This window comes from Rhinolophus sinicus, chromosome 2 (genome assembly GCF_057876585.1).
Source record: "Rhinolophus sinicus isolate RSI-liver-muscle chromosome 2, RSI-T2T, whole genome shotgun sequence".
Classification (NCBI taxonomy): domain Eukaryota; kingdom Metazoa; phylum Chordata; class Mammalia; order Chiroptera; family Rhinolophidae; genus Rhinolophus; species Rhinolophus sinicus.
The window spans coordinates 123439636-123452455 of record NC_142502.1 but is presented as its reverse complement, the minus strand read 5'-3'; the positions used below and the strand labels follow the sequence as shown (position 1 = coordinate 123452455).

At 38.5% G+C, this 12820-nt stretch overlaps 1 protein-coding gene and 1 pseudogene across 2 annotated transcripts in view; both read right to left on the bottom strand.

The window, feature by feature from the left end:
* AFF3 (ALF transcription elongation factor 3) overlaps positions 1–12820 on the bottom strand; it is a 545430-nt gene that overhangs the window by 516458 nt on the left and 16152 nt on the right. The gene's annotated exons all lie outside the window — the stretch shown is intronic.
* On the bottom strand, positions 2688–4747 carry LOC141571847 (small ribosomal subunit protein uS13 pseudogene; annotated as a pseudogene).

Sequence of the window (12820 nt, the reverse complement as noted above, 5' to 3'; positions counted from 1 at the left end):
AGTCCAATACTTCCATATTAATTTTCTGTCTAGATGGTCTATGCATTGTCAAAAGTGGGACATTGAAGTCCTCTCCTATTACTGTACTGCAATCTATTTCACCCTTCAAAACTGTTAATACTTGCTTTATGTATTTTGGTGCTTCTATGATGGGTGCATGAATATTTACCAATGGTATATCCTCTTGACTAATTGATCCCTTAATTGATCCCTTTATCATTATATAATGACCTTCTTTCTCTCTTGTTACTCTTTGGCTTAATGTGTATTTTGTCTGACATAAGTATAGCTATCGCTTTTTTTAAATTTTTTTTTGTGTGTGTGTATTTTGTTTTTGGGGTTTTTTGTTTGTTTGTTTGTTTCCATTTGCACAGAATCTTTTTCCATCATTTTACTTTCAGTCTATGTGTGTCTTTAAAGCTGAAGTGGGTCTTTTATACACAGCATATAGCTGGGTCTTGCTTTTAGCTCCATTTAGCTATTCTATGTTTTTTTTATTAGATAATTTAATCTCTTTACATTTAAAGTAATTATTGATGTATTTGGACTTACTATTGCAATTTTACTGTTTTTTTTATTGTTTTGTACTTCCTATGTTTACTTCTCTCTTGCTCTCAATCTTTGTGATTTAATAATTTTCTATAGTAATATGCTCTAATTCCTTTCTTTTTGTAGTATCTACTACAAGTTTTTCCTTTATGATCACCATGAGGCTTACATAAAACATATTTATGGCAGTCCATTTTAAGCGGATAACAGCTTCACTTCAAATGCATATAAAAGATCAACATGTTTACATTTTTCTTCATTTTTGTTTTTTTCAGGTGTACAAACTCTTTTTTTTGGGGGGGGGTGACCACTTTATATTGTATTACGTATGCATAACATCTGTCTTAAATTTTTAAATAATTTATTTCATTTATTCCCATATTCTGGGGGATAGTTATGAGCCTCACATATTTAACCATTTAGTTAACACACATTTATTACACATGTTCTGTGCTAAAATTACAGCAGTGAACAAGAAAACAAGACACATGGAGCCTGCTTTTGTGGTGCAGTCTGATAGGGAAAACAGACATTAAGCATAGAAATGGTTCTTTAACACTATTTTTATTTATTGTAGCACTTCAGGATAAGATGGTCAATTCCATATTAATCATTCTACAACTGATTTCCAATTTAGGCATATTTGGATATACTTTTGGCAGTGTCTCAAAATACAAAGCATGTTATTTCCAAAATACCTCTTTGTAGTATGGGTGTATTCAGAAAACATTGAGTGTGTAAGATCTAAAGCCTAAAAAGAAAGGCTTACTTTGTCATTTAGTATATAAAATAAGGACAGGGACCATGGTGTCTTGTCTTGTTTACCATAGTATTGCATCCTACTAACACATAGTAAGAACTCATTAATTATTAGTTGAATAAATGAGTGTCGAGTATAATATGCTTATTAGGAACTAAATATCTCATTTTCATGTGGAGGTTGAACAAAAGATTATCTAGAGTATTCCATTTTCTTCAGCATGCCTACTTTCTCCTTTCCCATATTCTGGTTCAGGCCTTTACCCTCCCCCTTTCCATGTTTTGGTTGCCATAAATTGTCCCTGTTGATGGTGGTCGAATAGCCTCCTTTTGTATTTCTTGTAGTGCAAGTCGTGTATTAGAAAATTTCCTCAGCTTCTGTATGTCTGGAAAGGTCTTTCTTCCTCCTTCACATTTAAAGGATATCTTTGCTGGATATATTATTCTTGGCTCATAATTTCTCTCTTTCAATAGTTTGCATATTTGGTTCCAATCCCTCCTGGCTTGTAGAGTTTCTGCTGAAAAATCTGATGATAATCTAATGGGCTTTCCTTTGTAGGTTACCATCTTCTTTTCCCTGGTTTCCTTTAGGATTCTTTCTTTGTCGTTGATTTTAGACAGCTTCAATACAATGTGCCTTGGAGAAGGCCTGTTGGGATTGAGGGAATTAGGTGTTCTATTTGCTTCTTGGATTTGAGGATCCAGTTCTGTCCACAAGTTTGAGATGTTCTCTTCGACAATTTGTTTGAATATATTCTGTTCCCTTCTCTCTTTCTTCTCCTTCTGGTATGCCCATTATTCTTATATTGCCCTTTCTGATGGAGTCAGAAAGTTCTTGTAGAGTTCTTTCATTTCTTTTAAGTGTCAAGTCTCTTTCTTCTTCCATCCATGTAATTTCCAGGTTTCTATCTTCGATGTCACTGATTCTTTCCTCCATCTGGTCAACTCTACTACCTAAGCTGGCTATTTCATTCTTAATTTCTTCTATTGAGTTCTTAATCTCCAGAAATTCTATTTGGTTCTTTTTTAAATTTTCAATCTCTTTCGTAAAATGCTCATGTTGTTCTTTGACTGTGTTTCTGAGTTCATTAAACTGCCTTTCTGTGTTTTCTTTCATCTTGTTGAGTTTTTTCAGAATGGCAATCTTGAATTCTCTGTCATTTAAGTCACATATTTCCATATCTTTAAGTTCATTTTCTGGAGACTTTTCACTTTCTTTCTGAGCTGTCTTGTTGCCTTAGTTATTCATGGCAATTACTGATTTATTATTTCTCTTCCTAGACATCTACAGGAGTGGCTTCTGCAACAGGCTGATAGGAAAAGGTCTTTCTTTTGTTTTCCAGTACTTGTTGGTAGAATGTTTTATTTTCTCTCCGACAGCAGCCTTTTTTTCTCTCTCACATGGTAGTGCTATGTTGTCTCTGCACTATTCCAGCTTCTCACACAATGGGGGGATTCCCTGGGAGATGGGTTTCTCCCCTGTTAATAGTTCTCCTGGGTCACAGGGTGCAGTGCCTGTGTGGATATGCAGAGAGCTTTTGAAGTTCCAAAGCTCTTCCTGCACCAGATTCAGAGCCCATATGTTTCAGCAGTTCTGTTTACTCCTGCAGGGATCTGCCCAGATAGGTGGGGCCAAAGGCAGGGTGAGTTGTGAGAGGTGGCCCAGAGCAATGGTGGCGACCAACACCACATCCAGTCCCACCTCCACAGCTCCCCACACACACCCCAGAAGCAGCCAGGGTGCAAATCTGCATCAGCGGTCCACAGTTCCCAGAACAGCAAATATTCTGTTCTTTTGATCTGACACTGCTACTGTTCCGCTTCTAGCACCAGGCAGGTGGGGGCGGGGCGAGCTCTGGGAGGATAGGGAGGGGGCGGCTAGTCTCAGTGCCTAAGGCTTCTGTTCTCTGCTCGGCAGTGAGGGCTTAAACCACCGTTTTCAGCCTTCTTCCCTCAGTCTTTGCTCCAAGGTCTCTGCTGTGAGCGTTGGGTTCAGCCGTGTTATATGCTGCCCCCTCAGCCCTGTGTGCCACAAGTGGATCCCTAGCAGTCCGAGTTCTTCCCTCTCCCGAAGCTGCGGTAGTTCCGGGAAGCAGCGAGCTCAGAGCACTGAGCTAGGTCGGTGTCCTGCGCCTGCGCGGGTCCATCTCCACACTTCTCCCGTCCCTCCTCCCCACTTGCGCGATTCTCCCACATTTAGGTGAATTCAGTAGTGGGCCTCTTCATCTTGCCTGTCTGCTGTGCAGAGAGTCCTTTGTGGAGTTATTGTTGTTCGATTAGTTGTAAATTCCAGGGGAGCTTTACAGAGGCTCACCTCATGCTGCCATTTTGATGACGTCTCCTATAAACTCTTTAACAGACAAGGCAGACAGATTTATTTCTTCTTGGACAACCCACAGTGTGGCCTTGGAAGCCGGTGGTCTTGGTGTGCTGGCCTCAAACATGAAGTCCCCAGAAGTGGTGTAGCCCTCTGTGAGCCCAAATTTTCTTCAGTTGCTCTGGGTCTTAACAGAGCTTGCTGACCAGACCATTGGCCAGGACCTAGCTGTGTTTTCCATCCTTTACATCCTTCTGTCTGCTCAAGAACCTTCACATCCTTCTGTCTGGGATCTTGTACCTGTGTGGATTCTGCATAATGGTGATCACACATTCCACTCCATCCTCCGTGAGCTCTCCTTTCCTTTTGGTGATGTCAATGTCTGCTTTCCTCAACACCACATGAGCATTATCTTTGCCCCACACACTTAATCGCAGTGGTGACAAAGGCTGTTTTCAACACCCATTGATATTAGCATTGAGCACTCACAAAATGCACTGAAACTTTTCTGGGATCACTAGAAACATGGTGGCAGCCCCAGTGGCAGCATGTAGGCCTCCTGCAGAAAAGCTCCCCATATTTTATTTTAATATCACAACGTACATCTTTTTTTACATTGTGTCCATTAACAAATTATTGTAGTTATATGTATTTTTAATAATTTTGCATTATAATATTTATAGTAGTTATAAGTGATTTACCCACCATCATTACAACATTAAAGTGTTCTTAATTTATATTTTTACTTTTATCAGTGAGTTTTATACTTCATATATGTTCCTGTTACTTGTTATAGTACTCTTTTGTTTCAGCTTGAAGCCCTCCCTTGAATATTTCTTATAAGGCCAGTCTAGTGGTGATGAACTCTGTCAGCTTTTGTTTGTCTAAAAAACTTTTTATCTTTCCTTCAATTTTGAAGGACAACTTGCCGGGTAGAGAATTCTTGGTTGGCAGAGTTTTTGTTTCAGCACTTTGACTATATCATCCCATTCCATTCTGGACTGCAAGGTTCCTGCTGAAAAATCTGCTTCTAGTCTTATGGGGGTTCCCTTGTATGTAACAAGTTGCTTTTCTCTTGCTTCTTTTAAGGTTCTCTCCTTGACTTTAACTTTTGACAATTTAATTACAGTGTGTCTTGGTTTAAGTCTTTTTGAATTCATCTATGGTACTGTTTGGGATTCCTTGATCTGGATCTCTGTTTTTTTCCTCAAGTTAGGACAGTTTTCAGCCATTATTTCTTTGAATAATATTTCTGACTCTCTTCTCTTTCTGGGACCCCTATAATGTGTATATTGGTACTCTTGATGATTTCCCTTAAGTTTCTTAAGCTATCTTCACTGTTTTTCAGTCTTATGTCTTTTTGCTTCTCTGACTTGATGAACAGCACCACCCTGTCTTCATGCTCACTGATATTTTCCTCCACTTGATCGGTTTGCTGTTGAACCCCTCTATTGAATTTTTTCATTTCTGATTACTGTATTCCTCAGCTCTGTGATTTCTGTTTGGTACTTCTTAATATTTTCTATCTGTTTTTTAAAAATCCTCACTTTGTTCATGATTGCTCTCTTGACCTCAGGGGGCATTTTTATGACTATTACTTTGAACTTTTCATCAGGTAAATTACTTATCTCCATTTCATTAAGATCTGTTTCTGAGATTTATTTTGTTCTTTTGTTTGAAACATTTTCCTCTGTTTCATTTTCCTTGACTCTTTGTGTTGGTTTCTGTGCATTAGAAAAAAACAGTTTCCTCTCCCAGTTTTCTCATTTGTGTAGGAAATGAGTTTTGTCAATCAGCCCAGCCTGCACACCTGGTTGCCTCTCAAACCTTTGTGATTATCCAACTTGCCCTCTTTGTTATTAGTGGCTCCCAGTAGTTGAGGGTGAGTCAAGACCTGCTAGTGCCCCAAAGGGGAAGATCACATTCAGCACCTAGATGCAGGCTGATTGGAAGCGAGACCCTCAGACAGCAGCTGGAAAAGTATATAGTTCAGCCTCTTCCAGGGAGAAACTGATAGTGTTTTTTGCTCCCTCTGTACTGGGCCTGGGTGTAGATCCATAATGGGGCACTCTACTTGTGAATGAAAGCCCCAATGGCTATCAGAGTCATCTGGGGATCCCTCTATTCAGTGACATTGCAAACACTGGAGTACAGACCTGTATGCAAGCTTCTTCCAAGGAGATACTGCAACTTGGAGTAGGCTAGAGGCAGAGGATGAAGGAGGTGCCTGCTGGTTCCCCAGTCTACAGGGTAGATCACAGCCAGCCTCTAGATGTGTGCTAAATTAGAAGCCTGATCCTCAGGCATCAGCTTTCAAAGTATGCAGATGGCTGCCTTCAGGAAAAGACTGGAAGATGGGTGATTTTCCCTGCTCCCTCTGGGCTGAGCCACAGGGTGGGTAGCCCTGGGGCGATAGTCACAGTGAGTACCATTAATAACTGCTTCCTTGTTTGCTATAGCCTGTGGGTTTCATGGATGCAAGCCCCACTGGCTTTCTGAACTGAATGTTTTGAATGCCTGTCCCTCAGATGGGAGTCTTAAAAGAAGAACTAAACACGGGTTCAAACCCTTCATTTCTCAGGAAGATGGGAGTTGAGAGTTCCCTCCTGATTGTGTGGCACTGTGACAGAGGCGGGGTTTATGGCAAGAGCATGTCTCAGCCCTTCTTACCCATTTCAATGTGGGTATTTTCTTATTCACCTGATGTGTAGGATTTCTTTGATAGGTAATTGATCTGTGTATAATTGTACATTTGGTGTTTCAATGGGAGGAGAGAGGTTGTCTCCTGCGTCGCCATCTTGGTTGGACTCTCTATTTTACTTTTATTATTAATGGATATTTTTGCTACATTTAAGATTCTCAAGTTGACAGGCCCCACCCCCACCCCAGCAATTTAAATTTATTTAAAAATATTATATCTTGTCTTTTGACTTCTATCATGTCTGTTGAAAGGTCAGCTGTCAATTATATTGTTTCTGAGAAAGTAAAGACTTTTTTTCTGATTGTTTTTAAGATTCATTTTTGTTTTCGGGTTTCAGTAGTTTGGCTATGATGTCCCTAGATGTAAATGTGTCTTTATCCTAGTTGAGATGTATAGGGTTTCTTATCTGTGATTGATAGCATTCATTATTTTTGTTAAGTTTTTAGCCATTATCCCTTCAGTTCTGATTTTGACTCATTCTTTCATCTCCTTCTGAGACTCCAGTTTTATGCATGTTAGAATTTCTCACTGTCTTCTCTCTTTTACTCCATCTTTTGATATTTTATGCTTCTTTCTGAATATTTTCTTCTAATGTATCTTCCAGTTAACTAATTCTTTCTTGAGCTATATGTAATCTATTGTTAAACCCATCCACTAAGTTCTGAATACAGAGTATCATGTTTTTTGGTTCTAGAGTTGCCATTTGAGTTCTTTTTGTAGTGTCTCATCTTTTGTTAAAATTCTCAATCTCATCTTTCTTCAATTTGGACATTGTAAGCATAGTTATTTTAAGTTTGTGTCTAATAACTCCTTTATCTGGAGCCTCTATGAGTATATTTCTACTGTCTTCTTTTCCTCCTGATGTTTCATTTTACATTGTTACCTCCTTATCCAGTTCTTTTTTATTATATGGTGAACATTGTATTTGCAAAATAATTTACAAAAATAATTGGAGGCTTAGGGTAATGTTACCTTTCTCCAGAGAAGTAAGGCTCTTAGAAGCATTAACAATTCAGGATTACCTTTATATAATTTTACAAATTGGGGTGATTTTAAACTAGGGACTTCAGTATATTTGGGGGGCATATCTACTTTCAAGTCCCCATTTCTTTTAGGGTCAGTCCCAATGATGGGGATTCACTACTATCTGATTTTCCTTTGTAGACTCTGACTTCCTTGTTATCACCTAAGCCTGAGAAGGTTGTCAACAGCTTGCATTAGCCTCTTGACCATTGCCTCTAAACTGGGATGGGTCTCCGGGGAAAAGTGGTCCTAAACACTAGCATCACTTCCTGTAATCTCTGTCTTCTCCTGGAGCTTGGCTAAGAAATCATTCATTCAGCTTTTAGATCTCTAATGCCTTTATATTCTAATGATTCAAAAAAATTCTTTAGAAGAACTGAATAGATATATACAAAGTTTTATTTGGATTTGGGTAATTTTCTCTTCCAGGCATCCTCACAGAATGGCTGTCAACTATCCTGTGTATTGGTAAGACCACGGGATTTAGAGCCAGCAAATCTGGTTTAAATCCTTGTTTTGCTTCTATTAGCAGTGTGATTTTTGGCAACTTACTTAAACTTCGATTCCTACTTCTCTCAGTGGTAAAATATGATGATTATAGCTTCTTTGCTGACAAATAAATGGACTAATATTGCAAATACATAATACAGTGTTGGCATATAGTGTAAGCACTATTCTTATTCAGTATGAACTATTTAAATACTTAATATCATCTGCCAAAGATTACTATTTGAGATTTGAAATGATTATAATTGTGGGATTTTTTTTTTCCAGTGTTGTATTTCAGGCAGGAACTCTTAGGTCATGACTTTGGGGTCCTGGCAATACTTGCTTTGTAATTTTTCCATACCCAAAGTTTAGCAATGTTCATACTGTAGAATTTAGGCACCCAGTGGAATACTCTCTTGCATTCTGGGATCAATCACAGACTCCAATCAAGGAAAGTTCTGGCTTTGCCTACGTGTAGCCTTAAAGCATACATCCATGCAGAAATGTGTGAGACTCCCGGTTATGTGTCTCAGCTGCTACCATTGTCCCAATTGTTTTAATGTCTTTATTAAAGACCTCTTCACCCACAGGTGAGGCCAAAGGTGCATTAGGAAAAACGTCCCCATGACTACACTCAGTGGCCTCATTGTTACGCCCTACTTTAAACCACTTGGCCCTGTTTTACATCTAGAAGTTATCCCACTCTTCAGGAGACTCTTCCTGCCAGTGCCGCCTGTTGGGTACTTGAAAGCAGGTTCATTTAAACATCAATAACTAGAACTCTTCATTGACCTCATGCTGCTTAATTCCTAACCTAGTCTTGACCCCAGAGTCAAAACCGGGTAAAAAGTCAATAAAAGTAGCAAACAATGTTATGTTATTCTTGGCAGACTGTGCAAGACAATGAGAGGGTTTAACAATAATTAATTATGGCTTAATAGTTGCTAACAAGAATTGAGTGTTTACAATGTGGCAGGGAATGTGCACACATGCTCTGATTTGATTCACATAACAACCAAATGAGGTAGGTACTATCATTACCCCTTTTTTACAGGGGGGACTGTGGTTTATAGAGGCTAAGTACTTAACCTGAGGCCACAAACCAGCTACTAGGTTCATGCCAGCCATTCCCGGAGTCTGTGTGCTCTCCGTGTCAAATATTGGATTGAGAAACTCAGACTCTCAGTTTATTATGGAGGGAGCTGATGTGACATTTTCAAAGAACATCCGGCAAACTAATAGGTCTGTAGTTAGTCTACAGAAGTGCTCTGTTAAATGGGATAGGTTGTGCTTTTAAAAACTACCCTGATGAGAATAGAGCCTGAGGATCTAATTAAAACAAATAGGTTAGCAGACATCAAAAACAACCCACCAGAACAGGGTGAGAAGAGTCTGAAAGCAAAGGGCTATCATTTGGTTGTGTAAGTGATAATGTTTAATAAATAATCCATAAAAGGAGTCATTAGCAGGTCTTGAGAAGAAGCTTCCTGGAGAAGCTTACAATTGAGAAAATGAAAGGTAACACTCTTACAAGCCTGTGCAAAATTAACCTTCCAGTCTGAACTGGCCTATGTGTTTCCACAGGATCTCTGAGTAGACACATTTAGTGGGTAGCCACGTTACAGAATTTACCCTGATTAAGGATTCTAAAAGCCCAACCCAAGTCCTTCCACAGAAATCATTGCACTTGAGGATCTTTTATGAAGGTGAAATGAACTTATAAGAATAAAATTTGGTAAATTACTTAGTAGTCAAGCTGCCTTGCCTACTTAGACAAGGTTTTGTTTCCTCCCTGTGAAAACTTATCCAACCATAAGCCTGAGGCCTGAAGGGTGAGGCCCACATTTACACAAATAGTTCTGGTTACCCTCACTTATGCAAGGAGAGGAAATACATTTCCCCTTACCTTTTTAAGACAATTAAAATGTATCTTCAGAAGATTGTCATGAGATTGAGGAGTCTTTCACTTCACCTCAGCCTTTTAACCTAATCTGACCAGTTTAAGTACGGATAGAAATAGATTCAGGGACTGCTAATGTCCAAGTTTAAGAGTGAAGGTGAAATGGTCCAAAACACCAATTCCAAAATGATGATGAAGGAGAGTGGTCATAGTCTACAGCAGTGGCTTTTCACAGTGACGATACATACGTTAAGTTCCTGCTCTGTATTCTGCCAGTCAGCGATTCTGGATAATGCCAGGCACACTAAGAGCTCAATGAATTCTTATTGGGTGAATAAAGTTATTTAGAAAGTGGCTGAGCTGCTCAAGGCTTTGAGCTGGATCTTAAGGGACGAAGTTGACCAGAGAAAGGATTAAGTTCAAATCAGAGTGGAAGGCAGATACAAAGGAGTAAGGATGACTTTGAAGTTCTCATTCAGGCTGATGTATGGGCAGAGGTGCCAGAAACTAAACAAGATGGCGGGCGGAGGAGGTGTCAGTCAAATTAAGAGCACAGGCATGATATTGTGCCTCAAATTGAGAAAAGTCATGTTCAAGAGGCTTGTGCATCTTGATGAGTGCTACTGTCTAAAGTTGCCCTTCTCCATATTTACACAACTGGGATTCTCTTGTGACTTTTTTTATTGGTACATTTTGTGACTGTCCTAGAGCTCAAGTCTTTGCATATTTTCAATTTTGTTGTTTACCACAATGGAGTATTACTTACTAAAAATGGAGGGGATCATGAGAGAACTCCCCAAAATCAGGAATTTTATTTCAAATGTTTTATCATCATCTTTATGTAATTGGTAGGCTACCATTTTTCTTTTTCACAGTCTCACTAACGCCTAATGTGTTTATGTGTTAATATTTTGTAGACGAGGAAACCAAGGCATTAAAATAGAGAATTATTCAAGGAAAGGGGGTGAGGGGTTGCAAAATTAAGGTTAGCCAACCCAAAGTAGTAAAGACTGAGTATGACGCTGGAATGAAAAGCTACATGGCTGGGGGGCATGACTCAAGCGTGAGTAATTGAGATCGCATCTCTAGGGAGCAGAAGAAAGCAAAATGGGTCTTCAATAAATGAAGTCAACGTCTCAAAATGTGAGTTTCCTAAATTGAGCATTCCCCAAAATATGCATTTCCCCAATTGTGAATCTGTTACAGAATCACAATGTGTATGAGCAGTGAAAGACCCTGAGAAGACCAGCAGCAAAGGGACGCTAAATTCATTTAACCCAGATCTCATCTTATTTGACCTTGGAATGCATTTTTCATGGGACATCTATTCCATTATCCCAGGAAATGTGTGGGAAATGTTGAATTCAGAAATCGATGTTTAATCTCATAGTGTCTGGCATATATTAGGTGCTCAATACATGCCTATTTTTGAAGTTTTGGAAGTCATCCTCTAGTAACAAATTTATTATTTGTTGTCAGTTTTTTCTTAAAAACGTGGATTTCAAAAAAGGAGCCAAGACCTTTGGAATCATGAAAATATCTTAGAATTAGGAAGAATGTGGCTCTCTAAACAGCTACTCAAAATAATTTTAAAAATTTCTACCATCTCATGACCTACCCAATCCTGGGATAAATTATTCCTTCAAGTTCCATATCACATAGTTTCTCTGAAACCGATAATTCTGCTTAGATGCCTTCTGAGTGTGAGTGAAATTTAATTATCTCATTTTCTTTACTAGCAGAGAGTAAATTAATTGCTTAAAAGAAAAAAAAAATGGCTTGTTACATGGGTAGAAAGGTGTAGAGTCCCTGGTGTACTGCTCAAGAAATGACCATTATAGTGGAAGCTTAAACTATATATTTTGTATATTTATTTTAAAATAGAGCTAATTTTTCATAGAACACTATTTTTCAATTTGTTTTGAAGTTTATTTGCCTTTGTGGAATAAGAATAAATGTGTTCATCAGGCAAACTGCATTTCAAATTTTGGCTCCATCACTTACTAGCCATCTAACCATAAGCAAGTCTCTGAGCTTCAGTTTCCTCTTTGTAAAATGGCAAGAATCCTTTTGGAGTACGAAAATAAACCTTCCTCATTTTAGCATTTAGAAATCTTCAGGATGATTGTTGCTCACTGTCATCCTACTGTAAAGCAAAGCTTCCTAGCAGACACCCCACTCCATCCCACTCGGAGTTCTAAAGGACAGAGATCCAGCGAGGAAATAGACCTACTAACAATTAACACATGAGATGCCTATAGTCACGTAATCCTTCTCCCTTAAATGGAAATGCAAAACTCGGAATCACCTGGCATACACGGACAACTGTCATGTGAAAAAGAAAAGACCAAAAGAAACAAAAACTGACCCAGAAAAAAAAGAGAGACAATTAGGGAACAGAAAACAACGTTAAAGCACTCTAATAAATATGCCAGGGGAATTTTGGAGAAAGTATTATATCCCTCAAATTAGAACAAAAGGCTAAGAAAAAGAAACAATTAGAGAAAAAAAGACAGTACTTACAGGTCAAGAAAAATAAGACTGGTTTAAAAACATTTTAATTAAAGAAGGGCTAGAACATAAACGCAAAGATTCTCTCAACGCTCTCAAAATGTAGGGGAAAAAAGACAAAGGAATGGAATACTATGAGAGTAAAGATCAGTCTAGAGACTAGAAGATCAATCTAGGAGGTTTTACAAGCAGAGCTGGAGATGAAAAAAATAGCAAAAAAAAAAAAAAAAAAAAACCTTGAAGAAAAAATGTCCAAAGCTGAAGGACAAAATTCTTCAGAATTAGAAGAGCTTCCTGAGTGCCCAGAACAATTAATGAAGAGAGAGCTATTCCTAGATACATATCTGATGTGTCATAGTACCAACAATAAGAAGTAATTGCCAAAGCCTTTTATCCCAAGTCAGATATCAATCAAGTATGAGGGCAGAATAATGCTTTTCGACAGAAAGATCTCAGAAAATTTATCTCCTATACACCCTTTCCTTAAAGATATTTGAAGATATACTCCAGAAAAACCAAAGAGTAGAATAAGGAGTTTGTGGATTCTAGGAATCTGTGGTTCTAATCCAGA